Below are 8,231 nucleotides of genomic sequence, written 5' to 3' on the forward strand. Positions count from 1 at the left end.
ATCTCAGTGCTAAATGCCCGACCCCTTATTCTGAGACTGTGACCCCTAGTTCTAGATTCCCCCACCAGGGGAAACATCCACCCAGCAATTACCCTGTCAAACCCCTTAAGAATTGTATGTGATTCAAAGAGATCACCTCTCTTTCTTCTAAACTCTAAGAAATATAGGCCTAGTCTACTCAATCTCTCCTCATAGAACAATCCCCTCATTCCAGGAATTAGTCTAGTGAACCTTCGTTGCACTCCCTCTAAGGCAAGTATATCCTTCCTTAGGTAAGGAGACCAAAATTGTACACAGTACTCCAGGTGTGGTCTCACCAAGGCCCTATATAATTGTAGTAAGACTTCTTTACTCATACTACAATCCCTTTGTAATAAAGGCTAACATACCATTTGCTTTCCTAATTGCTTGTTGCACCTGCATGTTAACTTCCTGGGATTCGTGTGCAAGGACACCCAGGTGTCTCTGATTACCAATGTTTCCCAGTCTCTCACCATTTAAAAAAATATTCTACTCTTCTATTTTTCCTAACAAAGTGGATAACTTCACACTTCTCCACATTAGATTTCATCTGCTATGTTCTTGCCCACTCACTTAACCTGTCTATTTCCCTTTGCAGCCTCTTTTCATCCTCCTCACAACTTACTTTCCCACCTAGCTTTGTATCATCAGCAAACTTGGAGACCTTGCACTCGGTCCCCTCGGTTAAGTCATTGATAAAGATTGTAAATAGCTGAGGCCCAAGCACTGATCCTTGCGATACCCCGCTAGTTACAGCCTGCCAACCCGAAATTGACCAGTTAATTCCTACTCTTTGTTTTCTGTCTGTTAACCAATCCTCAATCCATGCTAATATATTATCCCCAATCCCATGAGCCCTAATTTTGTGTAATAACCTCTTGTGTGGCACCTTATCGAATGCTTTTTGAAAATTCAAATACACTACATCCACTGGTTCCCCCTTATCTACCGATTGTGCAGCCGATTTGCGCACAAACAGCTATAAGATAAATCATTAGTCCAGGTATGGAAACGTTAGCACTGTTTTACATTCTCATCAGAAAATGTGAAATGGCAGTACAAGGCTGGAGTTATACCGCACATGAGGCAAACTCAAATAAATCACAGTCTTCTGCAAGAGGGTCACCACCTTGTGGCTTTAATGCATTTGATAGTCTCCTATGGTGTCAGCTTAGCGGTAGCACTCTTGCCTCTGAGTCAGAAGGGTGTTGGTTCAAATCCCATTCCACGTACTTGAACACATAATCTAGAAACGTAGAAGATAGGAGCAGGAGTAGGCCATTCGGCCCCTCGAGCCCGCTTCGCCACTTAATGAGATCATGGCTGATCATCCAAATTCAGTACCCTGCTTTCTCTCCATATCCCTTGATCCCTTTAGCCTCAAGAAATATATCCAACTCCTTCTTGAATATATTTAATGAATTGGCCTCAACTGCCCTGTGTGACAGAGAATTCCACAGTTTCACCACTCTCTGGGTGAAGAAATTCCTCCTCATCTCAGTCCTAAATGGCTTACCCCTTATCCTTAGACTATGACCCCTGGTTCTGGACTCCCCCCACCATCGGGAACAGCCTTCCTGCATCTAGTCTGTCTAGTCCTGTTAGAATTTTATAAGTTTCAATGAGATCCCCTCTCATTCTTCTAAACTCTAGCGAATATAAGCCTAATCGACCCAATCTCTCCTCATATGTCATTCCTGCCATCCCAGGTATCAGTTTGGTGAATCTTCGCTGCACTCCCTCCATGGCAAGAACATCCTTCCTCAGATCTCGGTGTTCATTCAAGTGTAGTACTGCGGCAGTGCTGCACTGTCGAAGGTGCTGTCTTTCAGATCAGATGCTAAACCCCGTCTGCCCTCTCAGGTGGACATAAATGATCCCATGGCACTATTTTGAAGAAGAGAAAAGGCGTTCTCCCCAAAGTTCTGGCCAATATTTATCGCTCAAACAACGCCAAAAAAACCAAATGATCTGGTCACTATGACATTGCTGTTTGTGGGACCTTACTGTGGGCAAATTGGCTGTCGTGTTTCCCACATTACAACAGCGACTACAGTTCTCAACTACTTCATTGGTTATAAAGTGCTCTGGGACGCCCTGCGGTCATGAAAGGTGCTATAGAAATGCAAGTGTTCTTTCTTTCTATGCTATATTGCCATTTTTAAGTTGATGCTGACCTAAAACCACTTCTTACTGAGTGAAAGTGACAGTGTAATTGTACCTTTAAAGTCCTCCTGCTCTCCAAACTGGCATTTCTGACGAACTAGAAGTGAATGGTAAGATTAAACTTCCACAGTATTACATTTACACTTTTGACCTCATACCTGCTTTGAATGAAGGTGCAATTTATCTCCTGGCTACGATATAACTAATTTCAAAGTTGGACTGATAAATACCTATGGCTTTTTAAGCCCAGCATGTGGAAAATATCTGCCAACCTACATACACTTCATTGTACTGAAACATTGGCTGTCTGGTATGCTAATATTTCAAGACCGTACACTAACTGAAAACAGGAATGGTAACCTGTGCTTTAGAAAATAGAAGGTGCCTGTAAAGTAACTCACTATTTAGAAACATATGCACTCATTTACTCATTTACATGTCTTGAAAAATATCCCTGTGGTCTATAAAACACTTCTTAAAATGTACAGAGGTCTGTTATATAATCTACATTTGGCAAGCACATATTACCCGTAAATACTATTTTACCATACTGTTAATTAGAAATGTGCAAAAGGCATTGGGAACAGATAGCCGTCATGGTGAATGCCGGCAGTATAGCCCCTAGGACATAGACGCGGTGCAGGAAGAAGTTTAATGACCTCACACAAGTGGTCAAGGTCAGTGAATTCCTCTTCAAATGCTATATCCCACCATCTGCACCACTAGCCTCACACACTGCTCAATGCACCACACCCCCATCACTCACCTACCAACAATCTCTACCAAACACGACTCGTACCTCACAATCATAGTTTCACCTCAACCTGACACAAAACGGCACCCGTAGTGCTGAAAGATTGGGCGCTATGGAGCCGAGTTTATAGCCCAAAGGGATTTGATAAGAGACACTGGTTACCAACCCTTCTGCCATTGGAAACAGAGGACACAGACTTAAGGTGGTAGGCAAAAGAATCAGTGGTGACATGAGGAAAATAGTTTTTACACAGCGAGTTGTTATGATTTGGAATGCGCTGCCTGAAAGGGTGGCGGAAGTAGATTCAGTAATAACTTTCAAAACGGAATTGGATAAATACTTGAAGTGGAAACATTTGCAGGGCAATGGGGACAGAGCAGGGGAGTGGAACTAATTTCACAGCTCTTTCAAAGTGCTGGCACAGGCACGATGGGCCGAATGGCCTCCTTCTGTGCTGCATCATTCGATGATTCTTATCTGTATGAAAACCATGTTTTTAGGTAATATATGTCCATGAAATGTCTAGGTACATTCAGCTCAAATGTATAACAACATCACTTACAGCCTGATTTATTTGCACATATAATAGCACTAAGGAGACATTTTTGCACTCGGATGCACTAGTTCTGCACACGTAAATTGGACACAGGTGAGTTGGAAGAATTGGGCACGCAGAGCTCAAGGCATGTTTTGCACCCAATTGCTTTTGCATGTAAGTTTCCAGCCAATTAGAGTGCTCTTGCCCATCTTGTACTATAGCCTCATTGCTACATGCATAAATATTTAGATGAACACTGGGTATAATTTCCCAGCTTTTGTGTCAGGATTGTGCTTTTTGCCTTCAAAACTCATTTACTGATGTCACAACAGGGGAGGGAGCGTGCTTCAAAGTGCTCTGATGCAGCACTGGAGGCCTTGGTGTAGGAGACGAACATGAGCAGAGAGGTCCTGTTTCCACAATGGGCCAGAAGGCCCTCCAGACAAAGTGCAAAAGGCATTGGGAACAGATAGCCGTCGTGAATGCCAGCAGTATAGCCCCTAGGCCATAGTCGCAGTGCAGGAAGAAGTTTAATGACCTCACACGAGTGGTCATGGTCAGTGAATTCCTCTTCAAATGCTGGCCGCCTGGCACCTCTTTAATTTGCGCCACCCCGGCCGCAGGTAGGCCCTCCCTGACCCTGTCGGACATAGCGTTCGGTGGTAAGTCAGGGGCGCTACCGAAGATCGTGAGTGGGGCGCTGCGCATGGCGATGACGTCATCGCTGCAGGGCGCTAACAGTTTCTGCCGCCGCTAACCTCCCGCTGAATTTCGCGGGAGGCATTAGCGGCGCCATGCCCAGGTGCTAGTTGCTTTGCACCTAAGAGGGCGCTAATGTGAGGCGCAAATCAACCGAATTTTTCCCCCACGGGAAGCCTCCAATCGCAAATTCTGGGCCAATGAAAACGTCTACAATAAAAAATGCTAAAAGAGTACTTTATCTCATCCAAAAGAAACCTCCAAAACCCAGTACCCTCTTAGGATCACGGCCTTCCCTTGCACACTCCCTCCCCTGTTGTGACAGCAGTAAACCTTTTTGCTGCTCTGACTCTGTTCCCCAGCCAGCTGAATGACCTGCTGCAGGCAGAATGCACCTCCCCTTTAAGAGGTGCAGACTAGCCAGGAGCTTCAGCGCTGAGCTGAACGCCACAATCATAGGAACACAGGAACAGCTGCCTGCCAGCATCTGCCCGCTTTGCCGTCCCCAGCCATTCTAAGCAGCCCGCCCCCCCCCCCCCCCCGCGGAGTGCCGGCTGCGCTCCGTGAGCCCAGCACGTCTCTTGAGCGCCGGGTTCTTTTGCCAGCACTCCGATCCCTGGTGGCCCAGCTGGGCCCCGGGTCGCGCTGTGCTAGGCCCATCCCCTTTAATAAGGGGAGGAAGGCCTGCAGTGCAGCATGTAGCGCTGTGATATTCACGCGCAGCGCCCCAAGAGGGAGGCGGGGCTCTTCCAGTAGCGTCCCGCCTCCCTCTTGGGATGCTATTGGTGAATTTAGGGCACGGGGCGCTAACTTTTTTGGGGCGCTACTTTTATCACCCCATTGAAGTTAGCGCCCCAAAGGGGGCGCGACCCAATTTTTCCCCCTATATGTTTTAACGGGGCTAAAAATAAACTTACCTTATTGGACAGGGTTTTTAATGTATAAAATGTTATTTTTCTATCTTTTAAAACTGTTATGCTGGTAATAGCAGGCGTAAGAATTTCACGGGCATTCAGCGGGCAGAAGTTGGGCAAATAGTGCAACTCTCCGCCCGCAGAGGCCTGTCTCCCGGGGATGCAGAGGATCTGTCAAGAGGATTCCTGACAGATCGCACGTGCCGGGTTTCAGCGCACGCGCTTCTTCGCACGCCTAAACCCGAAACTTGCGCAGCCCCTACGGGCGCGTGTGCACCTCGTACGCACCCGTGGGGGTCGCAAAATGCAGCCCATTTTTTATGATTTTAGTTATTTTCTATTTTTGGAATACTTTTTGGGAGATGACGGTGAATTTCTATGGGGGCTCTTCCACTCGTTCCTTGCTGTAACTTTGGAGGAAGAGCCGTGGAAACCCTGAAAAAAACCGACATAAACTCCAAAGTTATAGCGGACGAGTGGGAGAATGCCCCTGGAAATTCCTCCCCCTCCCCCACAATTTTTATTTATTCAATAGCGTAAGTTTGTTTGTTAATGCCTCCCACACCCAAATAAATAGTCCAGTATTGCTTGCTAAGTCACTGAAGTACTTACAGGTCAGAGGGCACATTAAAAAGCAGTTCTTCCAATACCAACTTTCGTGGAGCTTGGGGAGTCACAAGGTTATGAGGCCTGAGCTGCAGAATCCCATGGAGGGCAACAGATGAGCTGGGGTTGGTTTGGTGTACAGTATTTCATGGTTCAAGTAGAACACGGAGAACGGGGGCATGCCAGGGAGATAATCAGGCAGGTGGTAGCATCTGCTATATCCCACCAGCCACGCCGGTAGGTCGTGGCACAGTTACTTGACAATGACGAGGACGACTGCCTCCACAGTGTCCAGGTCACCAGGGAGTCAGCCGCAGAGCTTTGCTGTCTGCTGCAAGGACACCCCGCAGCCAACCTGCAACGTAAGCACGACGGGCTAGGTCATCACTCTCCTCAACATTTGCGCCTCGCGCTCATTTTAAGCTAGCACTGCTGTATCAGTTAATCTGCTGACCACACATCTATCAAATAGGTAATTGTTATATCGGTCAACGTGGCCAACAGTTTCATCTCCTTTGCTATGGAACAGCTAAACAGACTGATATGGCACCTAATTCACCACAGTACTGCATCAGCAGCCCTTCCTATGCATCAAGTCACACTCCCTGCACCTAAGCCAATGTGTACAGGCATCATACTGTATTGTAATGAATTTACCTCACAAGCTTGGGTGTGGTATGACGTAAGAAAACTACTAAGCACTTGGTTTGAGTATAAAACAAGGCTTTAGTCAACTGTTTCACAACCATGAGTTCTAGTTACATCACTAGTTCCTGGTTACAAAAACGTCCTGAGCAAGCTGGGCCCACGCCCGAGTATTTATACTTTCCTTGGACGGCGCCACCAGCTGGCTGCCCAGTGTTAACTCATGAGTTATTTCTACATAAATGGTAAGATTCATGACATGGTAGACATGCAATATGATGTGAACCCGTTGACACTGTGATAGGATCACATAATCGTCCCTTACATAAAAGAAGCGGATACTTTATTTGACAGATCTATTGTGAATAGACTAGTAACTGTTGTTGAGATCTGGTATCCTGGCAAGTAATTATTGGTGCATTCCTACAGCTATGAATCTTCCTGCCCCTTTGTAAAATCTATTGAATTCTAAATTGCTCACTTATATCCAGATGTATCAATTGCCGTTTGCACACAAACTGCTAAGGATCTTCCCTGGGCTCCACACAAACCTTAAACCAACTACACCATGTTGCAATCCACACATAAATACAAAAATTTGACATTATATTAGATGTGAACCAGTATCTGTCAAAAGTGATTTACCTGATAAACATAATGGTATTTTCCTGTAATACATCAGGACTGCTTCATCTCTTCCAATTTTGCACTCATTTCAGATGTCTATTGATTTTTTTATATATTTAGTAATAGACACTACATCACAAAGAACACACAAGAACTACAAAGACAAAACATGCAAATTTGAGCAAAAAACTTCTTGTTCTTTGGTTTTCTTTTGTCAATTTTTGCTCATTAAGGTAGAGAATGCTAGTGGAAGCGAATGGAATAATTTTCACCAACAACGGCATCAGTTTCTCTTAGAACAGGTAATACATCGGCTGAATATACAGTGGGGAAGTCCTGGTCCTTCAACAATTTAGCCACCTCCTGATTCCCTTAGCGACACTGGGTGCTAAGGATGCATGGCCAGAATTGCTAAGGCCTTAAGTGTGGAAATGATGTTGTATGATCATTTCTGACCAGTGGAAAAAAGGGGCAGGGACCCAGTGTAAGCAAGTCTTGCCCCAATTTCTACACCTCAACCCCCACCTACCTGAAATACAGTGTTCTTATGGTGGAAAGGATGATAACAGTTTGAGCCCCAAATTACTGAGTGGTAGAGAAGATTTCTACATTATTGTACTCTCCCTTTTCCTTCAGTTGCCACTGACATCATACATAAGTGTAGTGTCAAGTATTAAAGTATTTCTCCAGCAGCAATTCTTTAGTACGATTCAGCAATAGGAGCAGCCTATGCAGTCACCAATGACGAATAAAAGAAAAGATAACAGCAAAATAAAAAGCCACAGGCTCTTCATTGCTAATATATTTTGAATGCAATGTCCATGCAGTCCAAAGCTTAATGCTCTTCTTTGCTAGTAAGACAACCGCCGGACCGGATTAAAGCAACAATGGAGACATTGCTCTCTACGCTGTCCAGTAACCGAATTTGGTAATATGCTTCAGAACTGTAAATTACTGTCACCTAATATTAGTCTGTGGTGGCTGTATTAATTTCTACTGTATACCAATAAAACATCTTCCGTGCCAATATGGAGTCATGTCCGAATCATTAAGTTTGAGGTGTAAAACTTCTTACAGCTGATAAGTGGCAAGTAACATTTGTGCCATACAAGTGCCAGGCAATGACTATCTCCATCAAGCCAGAGTCTAACCACCTCCACATGACATTCAACGGCGTTACCATCGCCAAATCCCCTACCATCAACATCCATGTGGTTACCATTGACCAGAAACATAACTGGACCAGCCACATAAATACTGT

The sequence above is a fragment of the Somniosus microcephalus genome, chromosome 9 (assembly GCF_052327205.1).
Source record: "Somniosus microcephalus isolate GS21.2 chromosome 9, FLI_Smic_1.0, whole genome shotgun sequence".
Taxonomy (NCBI): Eukaryota; Metazoa; Chordata; class Chondrichthyes; order Squaliformes; family Somniosidae; genus Somniosus; species Somniosus microcephalus.